Source organism: Mastigoproctus giganteus, chromosome 8 (genome assembly GCF_048544385.1).
Source record: "Mastigoproctus giganteus isolate SK-2022 chromosome 8, ASM4854438v1, whole genome shotgun sequence".
Lineage (NCBI taxonomy): Eukaryota > Metazoa > Arthropoda > Arachnida > Uropygi > Thelyphonidae > Mastigoproctus > Mastigoproctus giganteus.
The window spans coordinates 27,804,341-27,829,444 of NC_143582.1; the positions used below are offsets into that span (position 1 = coordinate 27,804,341).

Sequence of the window (25,104 nt, forward strand, 5' to 3'; positions counted from 1 at the left end):
AACCGTTAAAAGTTTTATAAATCATAATTTTTTTACAATTTAATTTAATTTAAAATTTAGTTAAAAATTAAAATTTCTAAATCAAAACCATCACGAAAATATAGAAATTGATTGTTAAAAATTAGATGAATTTTAATTTATGAGAGTTGTATTATTCTAATAATAGTATTCGTAATTAATATTGATCATAACAGCCAGAAGGGGGCGTTATAGTTACTTGTAGAGTTTTAGGCGCATCAGCAACTTAGGTCATAGTGCTCCATATATAATAATATTGTCTGTAAATTGTGTGTATCCTATGGTCGGTTTGCTGGATCAAAAACCCGAGTTTCCTGGTGAAAATACGCCTGAGACCGACTAACTCAGCCACGTTGTAAAAAGGCCCGTTATGGGAGAGGGGTTATGCTCTTGGTTAAGAAACATAAAATCAAAGACAGTGGACATGGGCGGCCAGTGCAAGAGAAAGATGATTCTTCATGCATTAAGAATCTGCAGATAAAAGTACCACTAGGTGGCAGTGATCACAGTATATTGATGTGGGATTTATTTAAAGATGTCACTACCATCAAGGGTAAAGAGGAGGGGTTTTGATTTAGTGATGGTCCCTGCAGACTGGAGATGTGCGTATGCATCCACAATTCACAAAGGGGGTCAAAGGGGGTCATCAGTAATTACAGACCCGTTAGCTGAACTTCTGTTCCAAGGAAAGTAATGGAGTCTCTGGTTAAAGAAGCATTGCAGGATCAACTGGACAAGATTGCAAGAATTCTGCAGTCATAGCATGGATTTGTTAAGGGGCGATCTTGTCAGATTGGATTGACCAATCAGATCGAACCAAGAAAGCTATTGATACTGTTCCACACGAAAGCTGCTACTTAAAGGGATGGTTGAGTGATGGAAGGAGGTTGTTGTTAATGGGCACCACTGTCCTTGGGCTAATGTTTTTTTAATAAAGTCCCTCAGGTTTCAGTGCTGGGTACTTTGTTTTCAATGTTTGTACTATGATGAAGATGTGCATATGTACTGTAACGTAGTAGCTGAAAGATAAGATTAAGGAAATATTCCTGAAAGATCTGAGCAGCATTGTCTTCATGATTTGAAAGCGCCTTTTAAAAAAAAAATATTGCAGCATTTCTAGAGCAATTCAAAAAATGTTCAAGTCAACATTTAACTAATAGTCTTCTGGATGGAGAAATTATTTCTGAACTTGAAAATCAGCAACTTAACTATAAAATTCACGAAACTTAGATGCTATGTAGTGACGCCTCAAGTCCTTCGCTGCCTGAACACTTGACTCATGGATAACTGACCTCACCGATTAGGTCATTTATCCACGAGTTATTAACTTTTTGTTATCAACATTTCTTACTGTTAGCTGTAAACTGTTTTTGTAGGTTCGAGATACTAATATTTTGTTATGAGTAGTACATCTTTTTCTTATTTTTTTCAATTTGCGCAAAAAAATTCACGTGGCAGAGCAAAATCAATTACAGATTAGTAATCAGCGCTTCAAATTGTATGTCACCTATTTACTAAAAAACCAGATTGTTTTTTTTTTTTTATGTGTACACCAGTGTAATAAGAAAAGTACTCAGCACGCATTCATCTGTAGTTTTTCACATATTCAGGTTGTCACGTATTCGCAATTTAAAAGGACCAACTTTCCTGTATTTCTTTCTTTTATTTTTCAATCCTTCCATCCGACTCAGTTCATTTCAAGGTCGACACCCGAGTTCCGTGCGCGTTGGTTAACGTCTATTAAGAATGCCGTGAGGTAAAACAGATGTAGGACACGGATTTTTCCCCGTGTCAGTGGGGGGAAGGGGGGACAATATTGTAGGTCATTCATAAGCGAAATATAACGGTAGTGGAGATAGGGAGGCGCTAGAATCTATAAATGGTACTTGGGCGTCCTTTTAAGGATCGCAGTAAGGATTCTGATCTTCCTCGGTCTTTCCAATAGCATTAAAATGTTTAGTACATAGAAATCGATCCGAGAAGGATGGGTTGACGGTTTCCATGACAACCACTTGCGTGCAACCATCTTCTGCGCTTGCCAAGAGGATGATGTTTGAGCAAGGAGGCTGGTCATTTATCCACCGATGCCAATTGGCTGTCGAATTTTCCCATTTTGTGGGATTATCTTCAGCATATGTTTGAGTCGTCTGCTGGGAAAGTGCATTTATATTTCTGAAGATAACGGAAGATCGTCTGCTCTCCTGTAGCGAGGCTAACTTCACGCGTCAGTGACTCATCAAAGTAGGACAAACAATAGAGCGAATCGACGATTTCGACCTCCCCCCCCCCCCTTAAGGTCTTTGTAAACCTTCGAAGCAGTTCAAAAAGGAAAACAATGCCGGCGCCACCCTCTCTTGTACCTCCTAAACCCCCCCTACGACTTTAAATGGATTTTTATGAAGTATCGCCCACTAGATTCCATCTTGCGAGTTCTTTGAGCCCCCTCTACTTAGGGGAGCCCTGATTTAGAGGGATTCGGAGTCAGGCCAGCATGGCGTTCGTGACCTACATTTGTTTAGCGACGCCGCTGCAAGAATTCAAAGCGGAAGTTGCGAGTGCGTGGTGCAGCGGCAGACAACGGGTTACTCCTACCTTCGGTGTCCTGATTTTGCACGTGGAGCGTCTGGGTCTGGCTACCTGTACACGGGCAAATTGCTGCTGGATCTTAATAGCTGATGAGGCGAAAAAGCAGCAGATAAACAGGCAGTGGAGAGATAATGAATGAAAGAAAGGTGCAAAGTAATATTTGTTGAACTGATGGACAGCCCAATAAGCTTTTCTTTTCTTGTCCCCCCCATCCTGTGGGTAAGGGAGAATTTAATGGATCAGTCCTCTCCTGTCCAGGACCTCAGCCATCTTTTTCCGTTACCACCACCCACCATTTCTTCTTTTTACTTTCAATTCGACCAATTTTAAATTCTTTTCGCTTTCTGCCCTCTTCTCCCTCTTTTTCTCTCACTTTCTTACATTTTTCTTCTTCTCCCCCCCCCTCTCGCTCCCTGGGTCGTTCATTACTCTCTTTTTTTTTCTTTCTCTTTCTTTTTTCTGTCTTCTTTCTTTCCATCTTTTTTTCTTTGTCTTTATCTTTCTTTCTTCATTTTCTTCACTCGCTTAAGTTATTTTTTCATCTCTCTTTCTCTTGTCTTCTCCTGTTTCTCTCTACCTCTAGTTCGTTCATCTGTCTCTTCCATCTTTCAGCCTGCCTCCCTTCCTTCTTTCTTACCCTCATTCATCTCTCTCTCTCTCTCTCTCTCTCTCTCTCTCTCTCTCTCTCTCTCTCTCTCTCTCTCTCTCATGTTCGTTTTTTATCCTCTCTGCTCTTGCTGTTTTCTTCTTTCTTGAATTCTCTCTGTCTCTCTGCGCGGACACCGAAAGATAGAAAAAAAAAAAAAAAGACGTACGACCATTCTTCTTTCTCTTTTTCTCTCTTTATTGCTCTTCCTTTTTTCCTCGCTTCCGTTCTTGCTTGATCTTTCTAGTTCAGTCTTCTGTTTCTCTTCTTTTTTTCGTTTTTGTCTTTCTTTCTCCATGTGTTTCTTCTCTTTCCTTTTTGTCTTTTCTTTCTTGCCTGTTTCTTTCTTTCTAGAATTCTCTATCTTTCTGCATGGACACCGAACGATAAAAAATAAAAATAGAAATACACGATCATTCGTTCTTCTCTTTTCTCTTTCTTTCCATCTTTCTCCTTTCCTTGTTTTCTTTCTTCACTTCTTTCTTGCTTTATTTGTCTTCATTCTCTTCTCCCTCCTTCTAGGTCGTGCTTAAGTCTCTGTCGGTCTTGAATTGTCTGTTTCTCTCTCCACCTCTCCGTCTCCTCCTTTTTTCGTCCTCTTTCTTGATTTCTATCTTTGTCCCTCTCTCTCTGCACGGACACAAAGATAGAAAGAAAAGAGACAGACTACAGTTCGTTATTATTCTTTCATTCTCTCTTTCTCCCTTCCTTTTCTTCTTTCTTGCTATTTCTTTCTCTCTTCCTAGTTCTCCCCCCCCCCCCCCAGTCTCTTCTTTCTTTCTCTGTCTCTTGTTTTCTCTCGTTCGTTCTGTCTCTCTTTCTTCCTTGTTTTCTCTCTCTCTCCTCTCCATCCATAATTCGGTCTTTCTTCCTTATTTTTTCTCTGAAATTCGTTCCTCTTTCTTTCTCTCTATCTTCCTCCCTCTATCTTTCTCTTGCCTAAAATGCTAGGACTATCTTTATGGTAAAGATAGTCCTAGCATTTTCATTATAACACATTCAGTGGTTTTTCCAATCTTCTATCGTTTCTTGTGCTTTCTCTGATTTCGATTTCATAGAGCGTCCTTTGCGTCCACAAAAATCTCGAACAGTCGCTAAGTACCATGCCCTCTTATTAAAACAGTAAAAGACGGCAAGTACAAGGGTTGTTCAAAAAGTAGTGGACTAGGACTGTTCAAAAAGTAGTGGACACTAGGACGTTTGAAAAATAGAACAAATTTTATTTACAAGTAGTCGATTAAATCTCCTGCTTCTTTCTCTACAGCTCATTCCCAAAGAATTATGGGATTTGATGGTATTACGAGCTTCTTTTTAAAGAGGAGCAAAGGAACGATCTACTGCTCGCGATATATCTATGGGTTGTCTGCAAGTGTTGACCTGTGACTGGTTCCATCTTGTATAACAAATTAGAATCATAAGAATTAATGTCTGACCAATTTCGAGGAGGGTGGTGAGTATTCAATTACCTTGCATTGCAACCGCTACACTAACGCCATCTACATGACACCGTGCAATATGACAAGCATTGTCTTCAGAAAATGGCGACACTTCTACCGCATTTCTGAGTGTTAATACATCTCCAGGAACGACTGGAAACTCCTTTCTGTTTTTCTGACTGCAATATTCATCCAAGAGAGCTGATCTTGCCTCGTAAAAAAAACTCAAACAACCTGCAGCAGTACATTCACCCTCCTCGCGGATTTTTGACCCAGAAAAAAAAAAAATTATAGAAAACATACGATTTTCAGATGCTATACACATAGCCTACACTATATTCCTGTAGTCGAGTAAATACGGTAATCTCCACTACTTTTTGAACAACCCTCGCACAATTCAGGCGAAAACAAAATAGCAATTCATATTTATCTACAGAAAGAAAGGAATGTAGGCATATGGAAACTATTAGTAAGAAAGAGAGAGAGACAGAAAGCAAATAAAGGACGATTTGTCTGTTTTGGAGAACATGAAGTGAAGCACAGTTCTTAATTACACTTTTAGCAAAATAACTCTAATTAATAAACACGGATGACGTGTTGAATAGTGAATTATCACGCATGTCAAGACATAAACATGCACTCGGGGGTTGTATGAGGGCCGGAACATAAATTATTTTAATTACAACGTTCAACCGAGCACGATGCCAACAAATAAATCAGGATCGACGCTAAGTGAAAAGCAACAGACGTACGATTTAAATTCGCACTGGTCCCTCACGCCCCAAACTGGTTTCTGTCTCGTGCAGCGAAATCTGCTGCAGTTAAAAAGAGAACGAACTTTATCCGGAGCCAGAAGACCCTAGTGGCCTATTTGCAAACACCCCGATAATAGTGCGCTTACCAGGAGAAGCAATGCGATGATAAGTCTTTTAGACAAAACAAGAACGCGAGGTAGTGACAGTGACCGTGAGTGGTTAAGGAGGGAAAGGAGAGACAGACGGTCAGAGACGAGATAACGCCAACAGATATATATAGGACGGAAATTTTTTGACCCCATTCTTGTACTGTCCATCCCGACATTTGTTATCGTTGTGATAAACAGCCTTTAAAAGAGTGTGAACGCACGATAATGGCGTATTAAGCAATCGTCTGCGCATAGTAACAACCCTCACACTCTATTGTTTCGTAGCGTCAACTTGATGAGGTGATTTGACAAAGAGGGGGAGGACGCAACTTCACAATCCCCCTCCTTTCCAGCAGGCTGCAATCACTGTAGGTTGAAATGCATTTCTAGGCAACATACATTGCGTTGCCAAAAGTAGACGTACACTGGATTGATGGAACCTACGTAGCGCCTGTCTTTTGGTTCAGAATAAATGCTTCTATTAATTTGCTTACCACCTGTATTTGTCAATGCTTTACCCTACAACAGACAACGATCGATTTTCCATCCCGACTAATTTCCATTTCTCCCCACCACCATCACCACCATCTTGTGGGATTCTTAGATATTTTGAGACAAGCGTTGAATACTTTTTAAAAGGAAAAATCTCATTGGTGTCTGCTGATGCATTCGACGAGCAGAAAGTCTTCTGTAGACTCGAAAACAAAGAGGCCCTTTCATCAGCGGGAGCCCATCTTTTTCGCTTAAGTCATCGAGGGGAAAGAGATCTAATTTTGCATACTCTTAATTGAATACCTAACACCATTAGCCTCTCACAGAAACATCCTTCCAAAGAGCGCCTTTTTGTATCCTCCTCACATCAAAGAATAGCCATCGATGTTCGCAGTCCTCAAAGGACCCCGCGTGCGAAAACGATTATTCTCCGGCGTTCAAGTAGGGGAGCAACACGATCGTATGTTTAATTTCGAGTCTTTTGATCTGGGGAAGGGTGGGAGGGGGGAAGGCGAGCAATAGTGCGAAAGAGAGAGTAGCTGAGTGTCAACACAGCCAGTTGCACTCGCTGAGTTTAAAAGGAATGGGTAAACGAATCTCGAAGCTTCCCTTTTGATTAGCAAGGACAATATTTGCTTCTGCAGCTTCTGGTCGAATAGACGCGTTCCAAAGTATCCGTCAAAGGCGGCACAAGTCAATTGACCTCGTGACAGAAGCCATTTATCGGAACTCTACAAAATGATGAAACCCCTGTAGGATGCATTGAGTCTGCTTTTCCCTTCTCTCATAACAAATAGGTTAACTGTAAGAAGGAAAAAAAAAAAATCACGTAATAGAGGAGACGCAGATTTGGCGTTTGCTACAATCTTTGTCATAACGGCGTCCGACTTTCTCTCATTGATAACCCCCTGGTCCCCTGTTGACGTCTTGCCATTTGTATAAAAAGAAATCTTTTAATTCTACCAAATTACATTCCTATGCAAACAGATGTCTACAGATGATCTATTGTACCACCGAATAGGCAGTCGCGGTTCCTAAGGGACAAATGCCCGTTGCCATAGTTACAGGCATTTCCGATTTTTCAATCGGAGAATAGTGGAAGAAAAAGGAATTGAAGGCGTTACCTTTGGGCAAGCAGTGTAGGCTTCCAGATCAGAATATCTTCTCCTTTTGTCGCCTTCGAAAAGAACCTGTTTACAATAGATGTTCCCGTTATCAATTGGCAGGCGCCTCAGTTAGGATATATAGTGAAAAGGCGCGCAAGTAGACCGGCAACCTCGATTTGAAAGAACCATCTTGAAGGGATAGCGAACGATGAACAAACAGCTGGTAGAAATTGGGTGCGTAACAAATCCCCGATTTTACGTTTATCGCATTTGACGTTTTCCCAGTGCCTTAGTGTCTGCCTTAAGTTTTTTTTTTTAAAAATTGACTGAAAAACCTTCCGAAGAATATTTTTTAGACAATTTTTATAAATATATAAAATAAAATTTTAGTTTCTGTTGAATCTCCTAAACCTTGCCTTAAGGCACGCTGTTAATGTTTTAGGAGACTTGTAGGAGACACTTTTATACGTTAATTGGATCACATGTATGAAATTTTACAAAAGTAAACCAGTTTCAGATACTGAGTTAATTGACTACGTTTTGAAATACTTTATGGCATTCCGTCTTCAGGGATGAGAACGATTTGAAACCTAATTTTTGTCCCGAAATCGATACAAGTCTGATAAGGAGACACTTTTTATACGTTAACTAGATCAAGTATATAGAATTTTACAAAAGTAAACCAGTTTCAGATACTGAGTTAATTGACTACGTTTCGGAATACTTAATAGCATCCCGTCTTCAGGCATCAAGGCGATTTTAAACCTATTTTTTTCCACGAAATCGATACAAGTCTGATGAGGAGACACTCGTAGGAGACACTTTTTATACGTTAACTAGATCAAATATATAGAATTTTACAAAGTAAACCGGTTTCAGATACTGAGTTAATTGACTACGTTTCGGAATACTTTATGGTATTCCGTCTTCAGGGATCAGAACGATTCGAAACCTAATTTTTACCGCGAAATCGATACAAATCTGAGAAGGAGACACTCGTAGGAGACACTTTTATACGTTAACTAGATCAAATATATAGAATTTTACAAAGTAAACCGGTTTCAGATGCTGAGTTAATTGACTACGTTTCGGAATACTTTATAGCATTCCGTTTTCAGGTAGCAAGGCGATTTTAAACCAAATTTTTTCCACGAAATCGATACAAGACTGATAAGGAGACACTGGTAGGAGACACTTTTTATACGTTAACTAGATCAAATATATAGAATTTTACAAAAGTAAACCAGTTTCAGATACTGAGTTAATTGACTACGTTTCGAAATACTTTATGGCATTCCGTCTTCATGGATGAGAACGATTTGAAACCTAATTTTTACCGCGAAATCGATACAAGTCTGATAAGGAGACACTCGTAGGAGGCACTTTTATACATAGTGAATTAGTTAACTGCATCAAATGTACAGAATTTTACAAAAGTAAAGCAAGTCCAGATACTGAGTTAATTGGCTACGTTTCGGAATACTTTATTGCATTCCGTCTTCGGGGATGAGGGAGATTTGCAACCTAATTTTTTCCACGAAATCGATACAAGTCTGATAAGGAGCTGCTAAAATACACTACACGTGAAAAAAGCGCCTCCTGTTTTATTAATTATAATAAAAAAATGGATGTCCGTAGGAGCATTAAAAATTCTTCCATAATGCAATCGAGAAAAAGTTCTAATCATGTGACCTGTCTCTCTGACATGCGCTAATCAATACTCAGGAACTGTACGCGTTTCTTTTATTCGTCTGCTGCTCAATTCAAAGAGCGCCTGTACACCATGTGCTTATGTAGTGTCCTTTGAGAAGAATTAAGGAGAGGGGGGGGATAACTGGGCTCTAGACGTGGGTTGTTTGTAAAGTAACCCCGAGGACAGACTATATTCCGACAAAGACACAGATGACAACTTGTCACTGTTGTCGGTATCCCGATGACCCGCCCCTTATCCAGTATTCACCTCTTTGATCTGTATTTTAATAAGTAGGGCGGGTACTTAAAAAGGGGAGGGGGGACTTTGCAGCTTGATGGCATCTCTAAGCCTAACAAAAAAAATATGAAAAGTTACTTACCAGAACTCCTGCCACTCATTCGTCAGGGGATCTTGCACTGTTTATTGTCAATGTGGACTTTTAGGAAAGGAGGCGTTCACAAAGGCCCTGAAATGGAAATAAAAAAACCTGAAGTATCCAATAGTACATGATTTCGATACACAAAATTTAATTGGCCATGATTTTTTCAGCGTCTTGGGGTGTACTTCTTGGCCACCCTATTTCGTGCGAGACACCTGCTAATAATAAGGTTGATCAAGATCTCCAATGGATAACAGTGCGAGGACACAACCTTTGATGGATTGGTATATAAGTAGTATAAAAAATCCACTTTTTTCTATCTGCGCGATCACTCACCAGGAAGGATTGATCGATTACTTGAACTTCCTTATCCCTGAGGTATTCACATAAGATACTGGGTATGGTACGCTGTACTTCAATTTTTTTTTAGACCTCAAAGGAAGATTATAAAACCGGTTCATTGCCACAATGAGGTACAGCAGCTAAATATGGAAATTCTGATTGGTACTTGATGTCCCTCCCCATCCTCTGCTTACCATCAATGAAAGATTCTTGGGAAGCCATCTTGTTAAAACTTTGGACATGCCCAAATGTTCATCTGTTATTGTTAAAATGCTTTAAATTTTCAATAATCCAAAGATCATGGAGAAAGCTCTACTCCATTGTAGGTGATGATTGTAGGAGTGTAGTTGATGATTGTAGGAGTGTAGGTGATGATTTCCTTTGCAGAAGATGATTAATTGGTCAATGAACTGGAAGTGCTCATCCAAAATGTTTTTAAGAACTTGCTGGAATTGTAGATGCAGGAAACTTTGAATAATATTCATCAGTATTGAGGAGGAACCAAAGGGGAGGGTTTTTAAGGAGAAGGAGGTTAAAGTAGCGACCTCCACTACACGATCTAACCTTGGAATCATTTGCAATCATTTGTTTTAATTATCGAATTCTGACACAACGTCTTAAGAATGTAAGAAAAAGTGGGTTGGGCTCTCATCAAGTCACAAAACCGCATGTAAATTAAGGTCAAGGATGTTCCTCTTTAACGTAAGCAGATCTACTGTTGCTGGTGCACAATGGATGACCATTGAACCAGCGTTCATCTGCTGAAAGTTTTATATCCCAATAATTGTTGATTATTCTGTCTTTTCTTCTTGTGGGCACAATAATTTACCACTCATTTCAAGAAATAAAGTTGTCAATACCTTATATTTATCCGCAATATTTGGGATTTGCCTTGAGGACGGTTACAACTCATCACATTAAGTGCAGATTTATTCAGACGCCTTCCTTTCAGCTAAGATGGCGCTTGCTGCGCATGCGTGTTTAACGATTAATCTTCATGTCATTGGATATGGACAGATATTTTTAGATATACTGTAAGGCAGTGGTTTGAAGAGTTGCGGCGCGTAATTTGGATATTTCTTTTAGAACATTATCTTGCATTAAAACCTTTGCAATATCCAGGGATGCAGTCGAGAAGAATCAGTACTAGAGGGGGGGGGGTCAAAGAACTACCTGAATTCTTTTGTTTGAACATAAGGGGAAGGCTATTGTGGAATAAAAGGAAAACCGAGTTTGTTAAAACGAACGGATGGTGCAGATGATTATAGAGGGATTGGTTGTTGGCTAACCCCTGAAGCAATATTAGAGGGAAAGGCCAGCTGTCTTCTGCCTTGGTTTAAGGGATCAAATATGAACTCGAGGATTTAAAAAAAAAAGTATTTATGGAGGTTAGGTAGCAGGTGTCGATAGTCAAGTGTTCATTGGGAATCAGTGACAACTGCGTCTGTTTGGGACTTCCTCGAAGTACATCCCTAACCTGTTTGGCGCGCTTCCTTGTTTTCCTGTCTTTTAAGTTCATCTCCCTCTCTCTTTCTCTCTGCGAGTTGTCACCTATCTTCCATAGGTGTTGCCTTTTTCGCGTTGTAACGGTACACCTTACTTTCCACATGAGCCTGCCCTTGACTTCGAAGAGACCGTGACCTTCCACCATGAAGTTTAGCCTCCTCATCCTGCTTCATACAGTACGTCCGTTAACATGGACTTGCCTCAAGGTTAAGGAGTGGTACCAGACCCATCCCTTTCGCTGGGATTAGATTTAGTTTGTTGTTCCTGTCTAGCGGGTGAGGTCACAGCAGAGAATATTCTACGTGTCACTGCTTGGCCAGTGTATTGATATGCAACAGAAGAATCCAGCCACTGTGTTTCAAGGCCAGCTATATAACGAGGGGGGGGGGATTGAAGTAGCCAAAATAAGGTAATTGCTAGGAATATGTTAAGATAGAGAGATTGGCTTCATAAAAATAAAGAAATAATCCAGGAATTGTCGACATTTCTTGAGAGGATTGCCCAAAGGTACTTCAGGACCCGGATGCAAAAGTGGTTAATGATCCTCGTCTACGTTGAGACTTAGGCTTCCTCGATTGCGGTCCCTACATCAGGGATCCTGGTGCGCCGCATTCAATCCCCTCCATTTGCATGGTTCTGCTTCTTGCTGTTGAATCCTAGATCAACCATCTTCGAAAGATGGGTGGTTCTAAGGATTTTATTTAATGAAATTTAGAAAATAAATCTGCATTTAATCGTCTTCCATTAAGAACGAATTCTGGTGAGGTTCTGTCCAGGGCCAACTCAAGGATATATGGTATTTAGCCACATTGACTGAAGCGCCCTCTCCTGCCAATGTGAAGATTTTAATTTTTTCGAATGATTAATTTTGCATTTTATTTATTTACAAAAAGTAAATTATACTCAATGTCATTATGTAAATTATAAATTAATATTATTTATTTTTGGGGCCCCCAAGGCCAGTCCCTAATCCACCTTACCCTAAAGCTTGCCCCGGCCTGTGTATAATTGAAACTTTGGAAATGTTTACAAGTTAAAATACAGTATTAGTAATTGCGATAGTGGCGTCATCTATCGTCGGTTTTAAAGACAGGAGATATAAATAAATTAATTAGTACATTTATTAATAATAAATTAATAAAGTAATAATAAATGAACACGATCAGATAGGGGAGTTATTTTCCTGCTAAAATTCTCTGCCCCCTCCCCCCCTTACCCCTACAATAGAAAGAAAAAGAATGAAAGTGTATATAAAATAAATACGTATTTTGTTTATTTTATTCTATTTATTTTTTGGAGATTATGTAATTTTTTGTGAAATTTTCCTTTTTTTTTTTCTTTTCTTTCATTCTTTAAAAAAATCTCAGCTAATTTTCTTATTCTGTAGTTTATTAATTATAATTTTTCAATAATATCGAATTTCTAAACGCGAAAATGAACGAATTAATTAAATATTAATTTAAATAAATATTTTGACAAATTAATCAAAGAATGAGCAAATATAAAATCATTCTTTGAATTTAGGTTGTATTGTTGCGCGCATGCGCGATGCTAATATTTGCATTATCCAGAAAGGCAGCTTTTGTTCATTTTTCTGTCTATAAAATTCTATCTTTTCATTCCCAAAGCCTTAAGGGGGTTCGGGAGAGGCGCGTGCGACCTTGTAATAATATAATCACCCTTTTTTTTTTTTTCCTTTTTTTTTTTTTTTGTTGTCAGGTGAGGGAAGGGGAAAGGCTGCATTTATTTTGGACTCTCCACGTGTAAAGGAGGGAGGATTTTTTTTTTCTCTCCCTCTTCTCCCTCTAACATGAACCGTAATCAGGGCAGGTGTTTAATGTTGTAAGGGTAGTGGAACATAAAAAAAAAAAAGAAAAAAAAAAGAGGAGTCCTAGTAGCGTCTGCAATGATAAGTGAGCTCGCTGAGGGGCGAAAAGGGTTTCATAATTCCACACTGTAAATTTTACGATGTTGTCTGAGCCAGAGATGAGGGCCAAATATTCGGCTACTGTCAACCGGGACAGTCTCGATCACGTGATTAAGGACTTAAATAGCATCTTTGTACTCAAGGTCGCTGTTGAGCCAGGCTTTCACTGAAACTGTGTCAAGTAAATACTCAATTAACATATTTATTTGTTTGTTCGTTCTTTTAAATTTTATTCTGGCCAACTGATAAACGTGCCGCGTTCTGTTCCTCTTATAAACCAATCAGATGAGCGAGAAAAGCTATGGGACTTGTGTGCGCATAAACAAAAGCGTATTGCGTATTCTGCGCACATTTTGCTGCAGTCAGGTATTTATTTAGAACCAAAGAGGCGTTTTTTCAAAGTATATTCACAATTCTAATATCTGTTCACATGCATGATGGGATTAATCACGAGAATCAAACTCCTAAACTGTCTTTCTGCCTCTCTCTCTCTTTTCAGCCTTTCTGTGGACCGACCGGGCTAGCCGGGTGGGTAAAGTGTCTATCTGGCAACCCAAAGGTCGCAGGTTCGAATCCCGTCTCGGGCTTTGATCAGAGTAAATGCAAAAACTTTGATAGGTGCATTATGGCCACAGAAGTCGATGCGCTAACAAAAAAAAATAAATAAATAAATAGCCTTTCTATTACTCTCAATCTCTGTTTTTCTTCTTTCTCCATTTACATCTTTCTGTCTCTCTTCTTTCTCTATATTTTCATTTTTCTGTCCCTCTTTCCTCCTTTTCTATGTACGTTTCTCTCTGCTCTGCTGTTCTCTTCGGGTTTCTTCTCGTCTGATTTCTTCACTTCTCTTCTGGTTTTTTCTCTTCCCTTCTGGTTTCTCTTCTCTTCGAATTTCTTCATTTCTCTTCTCTTCTGGTTTCTTCTCTTTCCTTCTGAAATTCTTCTCTTTTGATTTCTTCCTTTCTCTTCCCTTCTCTTCTGATTTCTTCCCTTCTCTTCTGATTTCCTCACTTCTCTTCTGGTTTTTTCTCTTCCCTTCTGGTTTCTCTTCTCTTCTCTTCGAATTTCTTCATTTCTCTTCTCTTCTGGTTTCTTCTCTTTCCTTCTGAAATTCTTCTCTTCTGATTTCTTCGCCTCTGATTTCTTCCCTTCGCTTCTGATTTCCTCACTTCTCTTCTGGTTTTTTCTCTTCCCTTCTGGTTTCTATTCTCTTCTCTTCGAATTTCTTCATTTCTCTTCTGGTTTCTTCTCTTTCCTTCTGAAATTCTTCTCTTCTGATTTCTTCACTTTGATGTTTTCTCTTCTGTTTTCTTCTCTGTCTCTACAGCTCTCTCTGTCTTTCTACTTTCATTCACTGCCTCTTTCTCCCATTTTCTTTCTCTCCTGTTTTCTCTGTTTTTCCTTTTCCTGTTTCCTACTCTTGCAGAATCTCTCAACTGGATGAATCTTTTCATATTTTAATTAATTTAAAACGCCACCCTATATTCTTAGATAATTTTTTAAAATTTGCATTTCGAACGATCCAATAAGCTTCTGCTTATTTCTATTTTAAATTCTCCTTCTATTTTAAATTCTGCTTAAATTCAGCGTACAAAAATAAGTAGATTTTAATCGAGAATTTCCCACTCAAATACATACTAAATTAACAAAGTTTTCACGACCTTAATAATATTCCTCTTTTACCCTGAGCAAAGTTATCCCCTCCCCTAAACTATCTACTTTTAAGAGAACGGGTTCAGTTAAAAAAAAAAGAAGGAAAGAAAAGAAAAAAAGCCAATTGAGCGACTGCCTTCAAACCGCTGTTTGAAGGATGATCACTGACGCAGCTGCTTGGTACAAACAGCAGCTGGAAGCTGTATAAGGGGCCAGTTAGGGGAGTCTCCCCTTAAGTAAGTTTAGGCAGAAACAATTAATAATGGTGCGCAATTTATGTGACCTTTTCCCCTACTTGTTGCCTCATGACATACTGAGATCTCCAATATAAACTGACCCTTGAATACGATGGAAGGATTTACAGAAAACAAGATTTAAGACATTTTAATTTATGCATCGATCGAATCCATGGATCCAGCAACGTCTAGTCAGAAAATCCCTCATGGTAAATGGTACTGGGATCGATCTATTTCTTCCTAATCCTTTACTCAGGGATTCAACATATTCAGTCCTTAGATATGCGGTGGAAGAAGATAAGAATTTTTAATTCTTATCACTCGTATAAGGGGCTGCTTTATGGGGATGACAAACAAGTGGTTGGCAACGCCCTCCGCAAAGATATATTACCTTCAGTCAGGACTCAAAGCGATCCGAGGAACCTTCATACATCGGATACGCTGTCTCTTAGTCAGGATGGTGTATAGACAGGTCGTCCATTACATTTCTGCTCATGGAGAAAGGGGAGGGGCTCATCTTCCCCTCACTATAACCTTGAGAGAGATATAACTTTGAATATATGTCAGTTTGGGAAGTTGGTGGTTCCTGTTTTCAAAGGAAAAAACCGGAAGGTGACGCAAAGCACATCTGCAGTTTAAGTGGACAGATTTTAGTAAGGGATCGTAAATTGAAACGCGAAGGCATGTCTAAGTAATCACCAATCATCCTTTTTATTGCTTCCCCATCCTTGATGCCAGATTACGACTGTCCAATTTTATTTTCCACTTTAATGAGCATGCGCTACTCTTTCTCCAAACAATGAGCCCCTAGAAGCCAACTGCTTATATTTAATTATATAAGTATTGTTAAAATGGCTCCCACGTTCGCTTTTTCTTTTCCCACCCCCTTATCTGATGCTTCTTTCCGAAACGGTGCTGCCTCCTAGTGATAGGAAGCAATTTATGTGTGTCGCTATTGAACAATTAATAACTGCCCCGTTGTTCAAACTGGCATTGATCTACACGAAAGAATGCAGCCCGACCACTTTTTGATCTTTCAACTTCTAGTTCTGACTTCCGTCCTTGAAGATTGTGGCTGCTGACCGCGTGGTTTTTCCTCTTCTGTAATATAAAGGAAAAGTGACCTCAGCTAGTACAAGGGACGTTGCAGTTCTGTAACGGAATCAACAAAACTCTTTCAAGTGCATCGTTTGAATACGCTAAAAGAATTCCAAGTCCATCTCTTTATGTCGTATGTCGTATTTATAAACGACTTCTGAACACCACAACCCCCTTATTCCTCTCCCCACCTCCTACAAAAAACTGTTACTCTCCAGTAGTCACATAAATCATACAGTTACCAACCCTAATCATGGTCTTCCTCCTCATCTGAGCTCCTGTCTGCGGATGGTAGTTTGGATCTTGATAAATTGGTGGTGTTACTGGATCTTCGGCCTCTCATAATTATCATTTTTTATTTTTGCCAAGTCGTTATTAGAGAGGCATGGTCAGTGCATCTGCCATTTCTATTTACTAGGGGGTGTACAGATCCCTGATGTACCAGTAGGAGAAAAAGAGAAGGGGGGACAGTAAGGAAGAAGGGGAAAGTATATACTCGTATTCGTTTCTCCTAACAAAGCATTTAGTTTTTTTTGGGGGGGGGACGTAGGGGATCAACTGTGACCTAGAAGTCCTCGGGATGAAAACATGCGAGATTCACGGAAACGCACGCACTTCTGTCGAACGAAAGGGATCGGCGCAAGCGAAACACCTGCTCGTATTTCCGTTAATGGCTCCAGCTAAATAGCTGTAGACCGGGGGTTTGGGAGGGAGGGGAGACTTTGGTCCGCTAACCCTAACTGAACCTGTCCTGCAGGGCGAGGCGATGCTGCTGCCACTGCCGACATTCAGGTGCAGCAGATGCCCAGGAAGTCAAAAAGGCGTGCTGTTGTCTGCCACAAGCCTCAAGAGGCCCGCAAAGGAACAATCAGCACCTGCAAGTTGACCTCGATTTTAATAAAGGTGTAGAGAGAGAGGGGGGATGTGAAGCAGTTCCCTTTCGTTCTTTTATTTTATTTTTTAACTTTCGTTTTTATCGCTCATTTCACGTCAATCGACATTTTCGATCGAATACTTTTTGAAATTAGTGATTCGATAACTTTTAGGAAAATTTCAGTTGGAATTTTACCCGTTAGACAATTCGCGCTGAGATTTATTGGTTTTTTTTAATTACTGAGCATGCGCTATGCTCTTAATGTAGCCTTTTTATTATTGGATCAGTTTTCTTTTAATGCAGATTTAACATTGTTGGGTCAGTTAGTCGCTGATGTTGATTGTTGAGTTAGTCCGCATTTGGTGTAGATTTCTCATTGTAAGGTCAGTCTGCTTTTCATGTAGATTTCTCATTGTTGGGTCAGTCTGCTTTTGGTGTAGATTTCTCATTGTTGGGTCAGTCTGCTTTTTATGTAGATTTCTCATTGTTGGCTCAGTCTGCTTTTTATGTAGATTTCTCATTGCTGGCTCAGTCTGCTTTTCATGTAGATTTCTCATTGTTGGGTCAGTCTGCTTTTTATGTAGATTTCTCATTGTTGGCTCAGTCTGCTTTTTATGTAGATTTCTCATTGCTGGCTCAGTCTGCTTTTCATGTAGATTTCTCATTGTTGGGTCAGTCTGCTTTTTATGTAGATTTCTCATTGTTGGGTCAGTCTGCTTTTCATGTAGATTTCTCATTGTTGGCTCAGTCTGCTTTTTATGTAGATTTCTCATTGTTGGCTCAGTCTGCTTTTTATGTAGATTTCTCATTGCTGGCTCAGTCTGCTTTTCATGTAGATTTCTCATTGTTGGGTCAGTCTGCTTTTTATGTAGATTTCTCATTGTTGGCTCAGTCTGCTTTTCATGTAGATTTCTCATTGTTGGCTCAGTCTGCATTTGGTGTAGATTTCTCATTGTTGGCTCAGTCTGCTTTTCATGTAGATTTTCTCATTGTTTGTTGGGTCAGGAAACAATATTAACCGACTAAGAGGAACAGTCTTCATCAGGGACTTTTCTAATTAAAATAATGTATATTCCTAACCGATCCTGAGATTTTGTATTTATAAAGGGGCAGCGCTTTCTTATTTCTAATTTATTAAGGTTTCTTATTTGTTAAGGTGTTTAGGTTGCGTAACTATTCTTATAACAAAGTTGGGCTTTGCAGACAAAGAGGTGCAATCCAAATCACGAGAAAGCATCTACACAAAGGACTCTCGCCCATAAACGGCTCCCCTTCCCTCAGGTTACCAGATGATGCACTATTTTTCACCTTTCTTCTACTCAAATTACATCGTGGCAGGTGTTGTTACAAACGAACAGGAGTTTCTGTTTGCCAGATGACGCTAGCTTGGGGGAAGCGAACAAGGGTGATAACTTGTGTCGCGTGGATACCCCCCCTCCCCAAGGGACTCTCATGTCCGGAGGATTTTAATCGCTGGGTTTTTCTCGACTTCTGCTTCGGTTTTTCAGAGGCAATCATAATACAAAACTCAAAGTTAGTAAACAATGTTGTAAGAGAATATACAGATGTAGCTATTGGTTAAACGGTTCCTCTGGCGTAGGTTGAAATGTTTTTATTCAAAGAGCTGAGATCTTCCCCCCCCCCCCCGTGCAGTTTGTGATCGCTCTGCACAATATTTTTGGTTATGTAGAGTTGGAGAAACTTTGAACTACGTAGTGGATTCATGCAGCTCACTAGCAGTGAAAATAAATATTGAAAGTTTTATGAGTATCCATCTATTGAGCTGACCAACTTCTAAACTAAAATACACTACTGTGTATCTCATCCGAAAACGGCTATCCTATAATCCGAAATAAGTCCATTATACAGAGTATTTTGTGAAAGGTCTCCTCAAATTTTGGAGCGTGTTTCATTGAGAATAGGGATGAAAAACGTTCGTGTGGGTAAAATAAAACATCTGCAATATTAAGTTTTTTTTAAATTAAAGTAATTAATGCATGCTTAAGTAACTGCCAGAAATTTCCTGTTGGTCTACATCAGAGGAAGATTCTCATCGATGATGGTGAGGATAAAATATGCTGGAATCCCATGGTACATGAACCACATTTGACCAAGTGTTTTCAATGGTATTTCTTCCATCAATGCAGTGTACGATCGACCTGTGGTACCATAAATCCGGGTATTAAAAGGAAACTGAAATGTACATTGTCTGGGTAAGAAAACCTTGGCCATAGTTAGCGTCGGCTGTAGGATTTGTCATTTGAATTCAATATCTAATAAGAAATATTAAAAGAAGTATTTAGAATTTTCAAGGCAGGCGCAGGGCTTTCAAACAGGCTCATTGCGAATTTATTTTTCTTAATTTTATTTTGTGGATATCCCACCTCCAAGGCAAAGCTAAGGAAGGAAGAAGAAACAACGGACTTGAACGAAGGATGGTCTGTGAAAATTCCTAAACATTGAAAATTGCAATAGAGCAACTGTTTTCGATGCTTTGCAGTACATAAAGCACTGTTCAAGGGCATCACAAACTGTACCCGATTTCTCATCGAAAGTGAAACCACGAGGCATCGGACCCGAACGAACGGTCACAAGACACTGCATCTATAATTGAACCGTTGCTTGTGAATGCGATGACTTCCTGGGAGTGTTTTTTTTTTCTTTTTTTCAGAGCTGCGTACAAAACACTCCCTGTTAGCGACCGTAAAGGTTGGGCTTCGACTAAAAAACATTCCCTCCATTGTCATCCTGTGACACGGGACGCGCTAAACCGAGTGGCACAAGATGCACGCGCTGGAAAACCGTTCCTTTTCGTACCAACGACTGTTCCTGGAGACAACGCGCATCTAATAGCGTTCAATCAGTTTCAACTTGCTGATTTTAATCTCAGAATCACCCCCTTGGCCATCATCGATAACCGGAAGTGACGTGATTGATTTATCTATATCCTTTTGTCTCCCTCTATACAGTTGAAGTTCATTATTAACGGTAGTCAGAAATTAGAAATTATTTCCTGTATAGAGACGGATTTCTTGTCCAGAAAAAAGGGGATAACCCATCAAAGAGTAAGCCCGATTATTAGGCGTGATACTGGCGCCTCAAATCCTTAGTTGCTTTGACGCATAGTCTAAAGTAGTCTGATTGATTGCCCCATCTTCTGTAAATTGACTTGTCCTCTCAGAAGTATACGAACTCATCTCCAAAGGTGAACTATACGAACTGGCTGTTTCAAGAGACAAGTACACTTATTGGTCACAAAATTGGAGGATTTTTTAATTGACGTCATGATCATACCATGTGATTTTTCACATGGTATGATCACAAGTTCTTTTGTAGCCTCAGAATAGGTCCAGTGTGCAGCAGATTGGCTGAAAATTTTCAGTTTAAGAGAAGAAAGATCCATTTCCAATCGAATTATGCAGCAGGAGTTGATGAAGCTGTGGGTTTGATAGTCGTATGCCTATAGCAAGCTACTTCTTTCTGTAGAAGTCGAAATATTCGCCAATACCAATACTGGATTGTGGAACAGTGGAAAAAGATCGCGTGATGAATCTCGATTTACACCTTTTTTGCACCAATGGTAAGTTGAAGTGTCGCGGGACTTCATGAAGCCATGCATCTAGACTGTCTCGTGTTCTCCACTTAAACGGCTGGAGTTGGTATCATGGAATCGATGTTCTGTTGGTTCAGACTGGGTCCACTCATGCTGTTAGAAGGTCGTCTTACCGCCAGTGAACGTCTCTCTGTCGCATCTGTTCAATCTCATCCTGCAGCGCTTCATTTTGCCTCGTATTGTGGTGGATCCTTTCCATCATAAAAGAATTGCAACAACATTCCCAAGATTTGCAACATTGCCCTGGCCGCCTAGTTCTGCTGATCTGAACACAGTTCAGATTGTCTAGGAAATGGTGGAAAGGACAGTTCAGCTTCGCAACACGTTAGCTGGCAAATATCCTGATGGATGAATGGTCAAATCTGGAGCTAGACTCCCTTAGTCATGTCGTGGAGTACGTGACAGGAGGTATATGAGCTGTAAATTCGGAAAAAAGGTAATGGTGAGTGTATGAAAGTGTGAGGAAATAATAGCAAATAGTAATAAGGTGCCAAGGCGGTGGTCACAATACACGATGTCAGTTCTGACAGTCGAATTCTATTTCGGAGACTGCTCAGAGAACCCTACCTACCCTTTGGATCATCCCAACTATTATGCCTTGTATCCTGTTATAGGTACATCCTTCCTGCTTCTAATTATATTAACAATATATTCTTCCTGCCAGTGATGTTTCTGTAGCAGCTATAAAACTTGGCTACCATAATGAAGATCCATCTTCTATGGATCAAACATCAAATCGATCTGTGATCGATTTGATGTTTTTCTGGACAAAAACTCTATTTCCTGGATTAAAAACCATGCCATCCTCTCTTGAGTTTTATTAATATAACATCTAAATAGATTGACAATAGTGACTCAAGTCATTTCTTTTTAAACAGTCGTCAAACCTTTGTGGTCTTTCTAACTATACACACAACTCTGTACACCACGCTAGTAAAATCTTAAACAAAATTTTGGTAAGGTCTGGCAGTCACCACAAGGAAGCGCTTCTAGGTCGTTATTCTTTAATAGCGAAAATGGATATCTAAGGATTCAATGCATTTATTACCGAACTGTTTGTGTAATAAATAATATCTGGTGCCTATCCGGGCACAGAAGAGACCCAGGTTCCCCTCCCATCCGCTTGGGTCCCTTTAAACCACGTATCACTATATTTTTCCCGGAAGACCACAAGACAAATTATAAGGGATATCGCATCTTTTCTTTGAGGGATCGTGGATGGGAGGTTGATCAGGGAGTGGAAATATTTTAGAGGTTGTTCACCTTTCACACGCACAAGGGAGAAGATTTTAAGGGAGGAAAAGGGAAGGGAAGAATCCCTTTAAATTTCAGGAGGGCAACTTCAATTCTTTGTGCGTGTACCTTATGTTGTACGGACCCTCGACCTTGGTACGAATCGTTCTATTTTAGAAAGCATCCACGGGGAGCAGCCCTCCCTGTGTAGAAGGTCCCCACCCTTCTTGGGTGAGGATAATAAAATATACTGACGTTCCAGTTTCTTGCACCTTTAAAGCCAATGTAAGGTATTTAAATTTTCGAAAACTCGTTGAAGATTCTCAGTTAATCGAGCTGTAACGAGAAACGCCATCCATTATGCTTCCATCCGGGAATGTCCTTCGCAGAGAACGACAAACCAACAATTATCTATTCAATCAAGTAGCAGAGAGTCCAATTCTCATAATTGAAATGATGGGTCTCCGACAGCCATTTTGTAGCGAGAAGCATAAGTGGGGAAGCAATTGTTTACAAGAGTATGACGCGAGAGATTAGGGAGTTACCTTCACGGTCAGGTCTCCACGGTGGACTGGGGAAGCACGCGAGTCGGCAGTGAAAGTGCCTCTGCGAGTACTTCCTGTAACGGGGCAGCTGGAGGCTCGCGAAGTTGGGGAAGCTACAAGCGATCAGTGTGAGGTTCTTTGATAAATCGCGCATAACTGGTTCTGACATGTTTGTTAACCAACTGACCTTCGACAATTAAGTGGCAGTCTCCGTGTCCGGCCCAGTAATAAACATTCCCTAAACCGGTTTCAACTTGTATGCGTAACTGGAGATCCTGCTTCTTAACGTAAAGCGGTAAACAGAGTGTGGTGCTAAACTTTACCGTTCTTTGTTGGCTTTTAAACTGTTCAATATCTGTCCTGTTCAGCCCCCGTAATCCAATTACAGCGGTGAAGTCTTTTAATAGTCCATAAAGTTCATAGCTAACCCGGGTCGAGTGCTTCCGCATTTTAATTGTCAGTTTTGGTCATTCTGAAACTGATATAAAAACCCGGGATGAAAAGCGGACATTGCGATGTCCTAAGAAAATTTAACTTGATAATTATTGCTGATAAAAACTATCTCATTTTTATGAGCAATGATTGTTAATCACGTGATTTCTGAACACTTTTTGCTTATTGGAGCTTGTATTTTTTCAGATTTGCTCACTGCTTTTGCAGTTTTTATTTTTCCTTAATTTTTATACCGGAAATTGTTCCATTTTTGGAGTTTCGCTCCAGTTAGGCTAAGTATAAAGGGGCCCCGCCTGTCTAAGAAGCAAAATAACATTTATTTCTATACAAGAATAGTAGTTCCACCTGGTATGGGTGAACACGGGGTTAATGTCCTCTTAATCCGTAGCCTGGAAAGGAGAAAGTGATACTCCCACACCAACCAAGAAATGCAATCCCAGCTTCATTGTGATAACAACACTCTAGGTGGGGGCTCTTAAAATTACTTAAAATGAAATAAAAACCAACAAAGGTGGCAGCAAAATTCCTTTCGACTGACTCTGATAATACAAAGGAACAAGAACTATAAAATGTGCACTCACTGTTCAAAGTAATAGAAACTTCATAAAGTATGTTTTAACGTTGGGACTGACTAATTTTTTACATCAATTCGAGATTTGGAATATTTAGATGTAACCAGATTTAATGTAAGCTTCAGTATGCTCTCTTCGTACTTTTATTTCACGATTGAATCAGGAGATTCGATGGAACTTAAACTGTTCCAAAGAGCTCGCTTGAATCATGAGGCTTCAACCCTTCAGCCATTATTAGGCCTAAATCTAAGCCATTAAATCAGCCTTCTTACTTCCTCATATATTTGTACCTCTTAAGGTGATTTGTTTTTGTCTTTCCTCTTCTATCACTCCCCCTCTCCCTCCTACTATTCCGGATTCATTACGCAGCGTCCAAAGCTGTTTGCGGCAACCGAAGTCGTACATCACTGTGCCCTTGAGCGTGTGTCATGATCCTTTTTTCCGCTCCAACATCTTGCCCTTGAGATTAAAAGAGCAAGTCGCGCATCAATGATGACACAATTACGAGGGCCCTTCCGGTTTTGGAAGGACGCTGGAATCAGCAGGCCATGTATTTCGGTGTTGGGACGTATCAGGAAATTGTTTAGACCCGGGGGGACAATAAGAAAATGGGATCTGAGAAGATAATTATGCACCATTTCGATTATCAAACTCCCACGATGTCCGTGGAATTGTGGGATTGGACTCGCTCTCTGAAACCACTTCGATATCATTAGCGATATCAAAATCCTTGTTAAGATATTTGCCAATTCAGCGATTGCTGGTGCAATCATCAGAGAAAGCAACTTCGTTGACTCGAGGCCATCATCTTAGTACGTTGTACTGGTTATGTTCTAAGGCAGTGGACGGTAAGAAGAGCTAGGCAGGATATCGAAGGGTCAAATGAAACATGTTTGGGATTCAGCGTCCCTTTGAGGAAGTAAGTGGAACAAATTTTAAAACCAGCTTTTGGTACTATCGGATTTCTGTTTTCGTTGGAAGCGAAAAGCCGATATAGACACGCACGCACGAGCAACCATAGGCGACTGAATACAACGTACACGCTAGCCCTATTCTATCACACTATTTGTGATTCAAAATTGATCGGCATTTTTCTCAGAACTGAGTTAGCAATTCTTAAACAACCAAACCACAATACAATAAACTATTTTATATACTCTGAAACAGCCAGTGTTTGTCCATCTCTCTCTCTCTCTCTCTCTCTCATGATCGAATCATGCGAGTTTCGGTTTAATTATTTTTTTCGTAATGTTATTTCACGATCCAATCATTTCTGGTCTGTTTTGGTGGCTTTTGGTAACATTTCGCACGTCGGTAAAATACTAATTTTCTAAATCAGTTTCGTGAAACTTCGAGATGTTGTTCAGGCCTAGTCATCTCCAATGTCCTCTTTCATTATGCTGTAGAGATTCAATTGATAAAGTTATTCTCTGGGTCTTAAACATTGAGATGATAAACTCAAAGCTATGCAGTTTCTTTTACTCCCATTTTTATTACGTTAAGTTCGTAAATTGTGTTCCGATGGCGTAAGGGGGGGGGGTGTAGTACGAAATTGCAAGAGGATATGGACACGTGAAGAAATAGAAAAGAAGTGCAACTTTCACCCACATGACTCGCTGAAAGTTTCGAGTTTGTAGGTGAAGGAGAACCAGTTTATTGCGAGGCCTTGATTGGAGAATATTCGGGTTTCATCTCAACTCTTAAGTTCATCTGCGGGGCAATTGCGTGTGACCCAGTAAAGAGGTCCCCCGAATGTCATCCCTTCCTTCGTCCCTTAACTTAAAATGACCTC

At 39.9% G+C, this 25,104-nt stretch overlaps 1 protein-coding gene across 1 annotated transcript in view; it reads right to left on the reverse strand.

Moving 5' to 3' along the window:
* LOC150081393 (PR domain zinc finger protein 1-like) overlaps window positions 1–25,104 on the reverse strand; it is a 65,397-nt gene that overhangs the window by 12,600 nt on the left and 27,693 nt on the right. The window contains exon 3 of the mRNA XM_090379265.1: window positions 9,261–9,347. The gene's annotated coding sequence lies outside the window, so the exon portion shown is untranslated. The remainder of the gene's footprint in view (window positions 1–9,260; window positions 9,348–25,104) is intronic.